This window comes from Maylandia zebra, linkage group LG3 (assembly GCF_041146795.1).
Source record: "Maylandia zebra isolate NMK-2024a linkage group LG3, Mzebra_GT3a, whole genome shotgun sequence".
NCBI lineage: Eukaryota > Metazoa > Chordata > Actinopteri > Cichliformes > Cichlidae > Maylandia > Maylandia zebra.
In genome coordinates this window covers 50345918-50354395 of record NC_135169.1, presented here as the reverse complement: position 1 = coordinate 50354395, position 8478 = coordinate 50345918, and the positions used below count along the sequence as shown (strand labels likewise).

Genomic DNA, 8478 nt, shown 5'->3' with positions numbered 1-8478 from the left:
TGGTTTCAACTTAGTTTATTTTCTCTAAAACTTCAGTGCACGGTCGCAGGGATCAGCTGACACAGATTCCTGGCACAGGCTGGTTAGTTATTTAATGGTTTCAACTTAGTTTATTTTCTCTAAAACTTCAGTGCACGGTTGCAGGGATCAGCTGACACAGATCGCTGGCACAGGCTGGTTAGTTATTTAGTGGTTTCAGCTTAGTTTATTTGATCTAAAACTTCAGTCCACGTTCGCAGGGATCAGCTGACACAGATCTCTGGCACAGATCCCTTGCACAGGCTGGTTAGTTATTTAATGGTTTCAACTTAGTTTATTTTATCTTAAACTTCAGTGCACGGTCGCAGGGATCCGCTGACACAGATCGCTGGTTAGTTATTTAATGGTTTCAGCTTAGTTTATTTTATCTAAAACTTCAGTGCACGGTCGCAGGGATCAGCTGACACAGATCGCTGGTTAGTTATTTAATGGTTTCAGCTTTGTTTATTTGATCTAAAACTTCAGTCCACGTTCGCAGGGATCAGCTGACCCAGATCGCTGGCACAGGCTGGTTAGTTATTTAATGGTTTCAGCTTAGTTTATTTGATCAAAGACGTAAGTGCACGGTTGCAGGGATCAGCTGACACAGATCGCTGGCACAGAAAGAAAACATCTCCCTGTCATTGGCTTTCATTTGAAAATGAAATTAGAATGACAACATGTTAATATGCTTGCAAATTATTTTAATGGGTTAATAAACATTTGTGGAAGTGCCGATGTAGGGCAGGATGCTTCCTACACCTGTGGCATGCACTTGTGTTTCTGTAAATGAATTGCTTGGACGAAGCGTTTTCCACAGTTATTACAGGGGAATGGTTTTTCTCCTGTGTGAATACGCTGGTGCATTTTCAAGTTCCCTAAGTGAGAGAACCTTTTTCCACACTCATCACAGGGGAATGGTTTTTCTCCTGTGTGGGTGTATTGGTGTCTTTTCAAAGGACTTCGGTGAGTGAAGGTCTTTCCACACTCTTCACAGAGGAATGGTTTTTTTCCACTGTGCCCAAACTGATGCACCTGAAGATGAACTAACTGGGCAAAGCTCTGGCCACACTGATCACAAGAATAGGGTTTTTGTCCAGTGTGCAGACGCTGATGGACCTTCAAACTTAATAGTGTTTTGAACATTTTCCCACACTGCTCACAGAGGTATCGTTTGGTGTGAACTTTTGTGCGCAGATCCAGCTGTTCTTCAGTTGAATCTACCCCCTTCTTATGGTGAGGTCTTCTTTGCATTTTCCCGGTCTGTATATAAAGAGAAAGAAGAGATGGACAGAGTAACAACAATCTACAACCATTTGATCTGATAGACTTCCTCCTTACAAAGACTGAGGTGTTGTGAAAAAGTGGAAATGGGAAATTACTGAAGAGTTGTTGTGTCCTTCTTTCATAAACTCCTCCCGCCAGGTGAGGGATGAAAAACGTGTTTGTAGTCAGAAGATGTTTTGATGCAGTCAGCATGCTCATTACCCCAACAATATTTTGCATATTAATTATACATGTTTTTTACCCATTTATATGTAACTTAAACAGGCTATTTACAAGTAAGCAAAGTAATCCTGTTCACACGTCACCAAATGCAAACACAAACCCACTATTCAACAACGGAAACTCTGTGCTTCCCCATCTGATTCCATAATTGGAGTCAGCAGGGAAACTGCAATTTTAGTGAAAGGTAAGTAAAAATATATCCTGGCTGTACCTGTAATGCCAAAAATGCTAAATTAACTGTTCCCCTGGCCCCTTTGGGAACATTTTTATGTCACTGTGAAGTTTACCTTTCACCTTCACATAAGATAAGATAAGATAAACCTTTATTAGTCCCACACATAGGAAATTTGTTTGTTCACAGCAGAAAGTGGACAGTAAAAAGTTAAGAGCAGCAAAGTCTACTCTTCATTCTATCAGAAACAGTTATCACAGCTCGTACATTTTCTTTTTACACATATATGTAAGCACTGAGCCAAATTTAGTAATGCCAACACATTAAAAGAACAACATTTGTCTCTTATGTATGATACATCTATATATACACTGTAACAGATACTTGTCTTTGAGTGAAGATTTAAGGTGATATAAATAAATAACTGCAACTTGAATCTTTACTGAAGCTCAGTATTTGACACAGAGTTCAAACTCACTGCTGTAATAACTAATAATGATTAATATAATAACTATAATATTGGCCATATTATAGTTACATTACCAAAGTGAGATGATTTTAGTCTCATGAACAACACTATCTAATTGTTATTTACTAGCTAATCTTAAAATGACTGTTCAGTACAGAAATGAAGCCCAACAATCATGTTTGTACAGTCCTGTGGTCTCAGCCTCAGATTCTTATCAAATCACACAGAGCTCATGTAGAAACAAATGTACAAAATATGTTCTCCTTCATTTCTGTCAAACAAAGCTGTATGAAACGTTTCCAAGCCTCGCACTTCCGGCCTTAACGGTCTTTGAGTACGCGGACCTTGAGGACCGTTAAGGCTGCGTACTTTAAAGCTGCAGACCCCGAATTGGGATACAGCCTTAACGTCGTTTTCCTTCGCTATTTAAATTCACAAGCACTACATAATCTCATAGTGCCACCTACCTGGCATTCCTCGGGATCAGCAGTTAATTTTCATGAGGCAATTTTAGGTGGGTTACACTTGGAATGCCATGTCTCTTCCTTATCTAATGTGTCACGTTAAAGTGACTTACCTCTGCCACTGTGAGCATTTGGCTGCTGGTGTTACTCAGTGAATCAGCTCTGACAAACATAAAGATAATAAGTTTAGAGAAAAATTATCCAAATACTGCCTTAAAAACAACAATGATGTTAAGACTTCTCATCCAAGCACATAAATGAAAAACAACATATGTACCTTTAAAATTTAGCTTGAAAATATGATTAAATACTTTAAAGTAGCAATAAGAAAGATAATCAAGTTAGATACTACAAATTTACAGACATTTCGTCTCGTGTTTGTGCCTAGTTTTAAAGATAAACTGGACCTGAAACATGAATTCAATTGAAAATAACACAATTAAAAGGAAAAAAAAACACTGAATGTCCTTTGATTTACTAAAACTACCACTGACCACCAGTTTTTTTCTTACCCTTGGCATGTGAGGGACATTTGTTTTGGTCCTGCTTAATGCTTGCCTTCACTGAACTCTGAGAGATGCACCAATGGTTCCCATGGTATCCAAAGCTGACTCCACTTCATAAGGTTCCAGAAGTGAATTTAAAAATCAACACCAAGTATTTAATGAACCACAAATCCCAGCAGGATAACAACCACTGGTGTTTTTTCCTCCAAACTTTATTTATTCAAAGTCATAAACAAAACAAAATAATAACTAACAACGAAATCAAAAATGACATAAAAGAAATAAAACCCACTCAAACTCATTATTGAACAAAATCAGTTACATTTACATTTCATCTTGTCAGAATATAATACACACAGCATATTAAATTCAACAAGATGAAGGTGTTCATAGTGTATTTGTATTGAGTATTACATAAGATGTATGTAGTTTAAACTCAACTTAAACTCTAACAGATCAACAGATCATGCATTTATAACAGCTCTCCACACAGCCCTTTCTCTAGCATTTTATTTTCATTCATTTTCACTTTCATTAGCAGATGTAAAGAGGGTTTTTTTATATATATATCTTATTAAAAGCCCCTCTGATATGTTATATATATCTATAAAAAAAAATCTGTCTCGCTCATGTCTGCAGTAGGCTCACTTAGCATAGGGGGTCTAGCCTCAGGACCCTTACTGGATACAGACATCCCAGGCGGGAATGAAACTTGCGATCCTCGGCTCCAAAGGCCTGTAGAGATATATATATATATATATATATATATATATATATATATATATATATATATATATATATATATATATATATGTCCAGCTGGGATAGCCTCCATTATCATTAATGGAGCTCCAGTGGAGAGCGTGCAGTCCTTCAAGTATCTCGGTGTCAACATCTCCTCAGACCTGACATGGTCTGCCCACATTCAGGTCCAGACCAAAAAGGCTAGGCAGTGCCTGTACAACCTACGACAACTGAGGAAGTTCAGGGTCTCTCCAGTGATCCTCAGGACTTTCTATACAGGTGCTGTGGAGAGATGTGAGAGATTTTGAAGGACCCATCCCATCTGTTGCTGGGATGGGACGGGTGCCCCCCACCCCCCTATTATCCTTAAGTGACTGAGACAGGACTCATTATCATATTCAAATCAAATCAAATCAAATCACTTTTATTGTCACATCACATGTGCAGGCACACTGGCACAGCACATGCGAGTGAAATTCTTGTGTGCGAGCCCCACAAGCAACAGAGATGTGCAAACACAACAACACAAACGAGCAAAATACAAGAATGGCCAACCTGAAACTAATAAATATATGTACAATATATAATAGTGTATGCATTTCTGGATGTGTATACTAAATATTTTCCTACGAGTGTGTGTGTGTGTGTGTGTGTGTGTGTGTGTGTGTGTGTTTTTACAAATTAAATAGTAAAAATAAATAAATAATAAAAATAATAAAATATATAAAATATACAGAGTTGAATATGTGCAAAACAAGTGGCATTTATATACAGTGTGTAGTGCAGTGCATATATTCTCATATCATCCTGATTCTTCTGGCCTCACTATAGCACATGACATTTTAACACCCTTCCCACACAATGTGCACAAGATGTAATTTTCCATATTGTTTTATTTTATTTTATTTCTATTTATATAATGTACCACTTGCAACACATAATGTCCTCTTTGTATATACTCATTCACTGTATATAAAGTTCTGTCTTTCTCTTTTTTTCGTTGCACAGTCGAGGAGTGTATCAGGTCACATTTCACTGTGTGTTATACCTGTATAGCCATGCACGTGACAAATAAAGAATCTTGAATCACATTTACTCTGGGCCTTCTTGATGTGATGTTCTTCTGCTTCCCTGGCCACTGTGTCTGTAGGGATGGTGTTCACTCTATGTTGCAGCGTCCTGGTGACACCCAGTATATGCTTCAGTGGATGAAGAGAGTCAAACATTAAATTCTGATCTGTATGCGTAGGTTTACGGTACACATCAACTTTTAAATGTCCCAGATTACTGATGAAAATCTCAGCCAGATGAACAGAATCAACCTTTTAGGAGTGTGGATAAAAGTTTGTTAGGTTGCCAGCTGTGCCACGTTTTGATCTAGTTGCCAAACCTGGAAACCTACAATCCATCAGCCCAAGTGTTTCCTGTATAATCTGTTTATACAGAATAAATATTACAGAAAGAAGTATTTTCTGTTCATCAGAACATTTTGTCTCATCAAAATATTATTTGTCAGAAAAATGAAATAAATCCAATGAGTGAAATGGTCTAAAAATTATTTTAGACCATTTTAAATTCATCCATTTGCTTCAGCTTATCCTTTTCAGGGTTGCGGGGGGCACTGGAGCCTATCCCAGCTATCTTAGGGCAAGAGGCAGGGTACACCCTGGACAGGTTGCCAGTCTGTCGCAGGGCTACCACACAGAGACAAACAACCATCCGTACTCACATTCACTCATGGATTCACACTTATGGGCAATTTAGATTTTTCAATTGACCTATCCCCTCTAACTGCATGTCTTTGGACGGTGGGAGGAAGCCGGAGTACCCGGAGAGAACCCACACAAACATGGGGAGAACATGCAAACTCCACACAGAAAGATCCCGGCTTGATAGTGGAATTGAACTCAGGACCTTCTTGCAGGTAACTGTGCTACCCCATTTTAAATCACACTAAAATACTATTAGTGTATTTGAGTGCATTGCTGACCACTATTAATCATGTGCTTCATAACATGAGCCAAGGTGTGAAAAAAAGTGTGGGTCATTATCACCAGAGGTTTTGGGTGAAACCAGTGGCACCAGTGTCTGGCAGCCTCGCCTCTGTCAGTGCGCCCCAGAGTGGCTGTGGCTGCAATGTAGCTGCCATCACCAGTGTGTGAATGTGTGTGTAGATGACTGGATGTGTAAAGCGCTTTGGGGTCTTTAGGGACTAGTAAAGCACTATACAAATACAGGCCATTTACCATTTATATGAAAAAAGTGTGATGATCCTCTGCTCTCCATTACATTATTTAAATACAGTTCTTACAATATCATGTAAGAACACGTGATGATCATTCTCATTGAGTGGTAAATGGCCTGTATTTATACAGCGCTTTACTAGTCCCTAAGGACCCCAAAGCGCTTTACATATCCAGTCATCCACCCATTCACACACACATTCACACACTGGTGATGGCAAGCTACATTGTAGCCACAGCCACCCTGGGGCGCACTGACAGAGGCGAGGCTGCCGGACACTGGCGCCACCGGGCCCTCTGACCATTGTGAATCTACACAATACTAGATTTAAATACATTAAATAGAAACAAAGAATAGTGCTGCGGAAACGACACACTCTTCACTAATCGGGATAATTTCAGAGTTTTCTTCAAAGTTTTCTTCTTTATCAATGAGTGATACACGTTTTTATTAAACATTTGAACATAATACAAGACAAACTCTCGTACAGGATATAAAGTCGGAGAGCTACATGTTTTGAAATACACGCAGACATACCAAGACATTTTTGACAGTTTCATGCTCCCAATTTTGTGGAAACAGTTTGGAGATGACCCCTTCCTGTTCCAACATGACTGTGCAGCAGCGCACAAAGAAGGGTCTAGAAAGACATGTATGAGCGAGTTTGGTATAGAAGAACTTGACCAGTCTACAGGGAGTGCAGAATTACTAGGCAAGTTGTATTTTTGAGGAATAATTTTATTATTGAACAACATCCATGTTCTCAATGAACCCAAAAAACTCATTAATATCAAAGCTGAATGTTTGTGGAAGTAGTTTTTAGTTTGTTTTTAGTTTTAGCTATTTTAGGGGGATATCTGTGTGTGCAGGTGACTATTACTGTGCATAATTATTAGGCAACTTAACAAAAAACAAATATATACCCATTTCAATTATTTATTTTTACCAGTGAAACCAATATAACATCTCCACATTCACAAATATACATTTCTGACATTCAAAAACAAAACAAAAACAAATCAGCGACCAATATAGCCACCTTTCTTTGCAAGGACACTCAAAAGCCTGCCATCCATGGATTCTGTCAGTGTTTTGATCTGTTCACCATCAACATTGCGTGCAGCAGCAACCACAGCCTCCCAGACACTGTTCAGAGAGTTGTACTGTTTTCCCTCCTTGTAAATCTCACATTTGATGATGGACCACAGGTTCTCAATGGGGTTCAGATCAGGTGAACAAGGAGGCCATGTCATTAGTTTTTCTTCTTTTATACCCTTTCTTGCCAGCCACGCTGTGGAGTACTTGGACGCGTGTGATGGAGCATTGTCCTGCATGAAAATCATGTTTTTCTTGAAGGATGCAGACTTCTTCCTGTACCACTGCTTGAAGAAGGTGTCTTCCAGAAACTGGCAGTAGGACTGGGAGTTGAGCTTGACTCCATCCTCAACCCGAAAAGGCCCCACAAGCTCATCTTTGATGATACCAGCCCAAACCAGTACTCCACCTCCACCTTGCTGGCGTCTGAGTCGGACTGGAGCTCTCTGCCCTTTACCAATCCAGCCACGGGCCCATCCATCTGGCCCATCAAGACTCACTCTCATTTCATCAGTCCATAAAACCTTAGAAAAATCAGTCTTGAGATATTTCTTGGCCCAGTCTTGACGTTTCAGCTTGTGTGTCTTGTTCAGTGGTGGTCGTCTTTCAGCCTTTCTTACCTTGGCCATGTCTCTGACATCACAAGGTGTGCTATTGCACACCTTGTGCTTTTGGGCACTCCAGTGATGTTGCAGCTCTGAAATATGGCCAAACTGGTGGCAAGTGGCATCTTGGCAGCTGCATGCTTGACTTTTCTCAGTTCATTGGCAGTTATTTTGCGTCTTGGTTTTTCCACACGCTTCTTGCGACCCTGTTGACTATTTTGAATGAAACGCTTGATTGTTCGATGATCACGCTTCAGAAGCTTTGCAATTTTGAGACTGCTGCATCCCTCTGCAAGATATCCCACTATTTTTGACTTTTCTGAGCCTGTCAAGTCCTTCTTTTGACCCATTTTGCCAAAGGAAAGGACGTTGCCTAATAATTATGCACACCTGATATAGGGTGTTGATGTCATTAGACCACACCCCTTCTCATTACAGAGATGCACATCACCTAATATGTTTAATTGGTAGTAGGCTTTCAAGCCTATACAGCTTGGAGTAAGACAACATGCATGAAGAGGATGATGTGGACAAAATACTCATTTGCCTAATAATTCTGCACTCCCTGTAAAATTGGGGTTCATAAAAATCCAAATGAACTCCCTTTGTGTAGTACATTCATATATAAATTTTTTAAGTACTAACCCCTGAC

General features: G+C 39.5%; 1 long non-coding RNA gene across 1 annotated transcript; it reads right to left on the bottom strand.

Moving 5' to 3' along the window:
* Positions 1 to 715: 715 nt before the first annotated feature.
* LOC143416577 (uncharacterized) lies at positions 716 to 3229 on the bottom strand. The gene is made up of 3 exons (XR_013096973.1): positions 3145 to 3229; positions 2746 to 2794; positions 716 to 1281 (listed from the first exon to the last, which is right to left on the bottom strand). It is a non-coding gene; the product is annotated as an uncharacterized LOC143416577 (long non-coding RNA).
* Positions 3230 to 8478: the final 5249 nt, after the last annotated feature.